The sequence below is a fragment of the Ixodes scapularis genome, unplaced genomic scaffold, assembly GCF_016920785.2.
Source record: "Ixodes scapularis isolate PalLabHiFi unplaced genomic scaffold, ASM1692078v2 PGA_scaffold9__187_contigs__length_104089568, whole genome shotgun sequence".
Lineage (NCBI taxonomy): Eukaryota > Metazoa > Arthropoda > Arachnida > Ixodida > Ixodidae > Ixodes > Ixodes scapularis.
Window position 1 is genome coordinate 46,407,981 of NW_024609884.1, and position 768 is coordinate 46,408,748.

The window sequence follows — 768 nt, forward strand, 5'->3', positions numbered from 1 at the left end:
AATTAAACAATTTATGGAAATATTTTAGAAATGTATTTAACTGGTCGGGACGGTTAGCCCTCTCCCTATATTACGTCCCCATGGCCGCAGAACTCGTTAGTGTAGCATTCACGGATTATTTTTTAGAAATACATATGTTCGAATTAAACCACCTGTATCCGCTTGCACACTTGCCACATCTTTACTATTCATAATTTCAATATAACCCGAGTTGTCTCATCGACCTTCGCGGAGATGCATTTTTCTTTTCTCAGATACCAGGTCGTGCAAGTGCATCACTCCTCTGGAAGAGGGCTCTTGCCCTGATCACTCCACTCGGCTGCGCTGCTGCGAAGCGGGAAGAGAAGAATCGCGCTGTCCACTCGAATTCGCGGGTGCCGCTTCTCCGCAGTGCCTCAATGCGCGATGAGAAGTGCACCCAACGTCTAACTCGCCCGGACAGACCTCAGTGAGAGATATTACGGAATTATGCGCCCAGAAACCGAGGGAGAGGAGGAGACGAGAGGGACATCAGAACGCCGATCTCTGGTTGGAAGGATTAGTGGGTAGACCTGAAGCTAGCTGCCTTTGTCTCCATTGCATTCGTCGAACGCTTTAGAACGTGAAACGCTTTCGAAAGCGTTCGGCGAGTGCAGTGGAGACAAAGACAGCTATAGCTATAGGTCTACCCACTAATCATTCCAACTAGAGCTAGGCGTTCCGACGTCTAACTTATCAGTACGCATTGGATAGTTATCTCCTTTCTGAAGTCTCTTCTTACGAGTACCC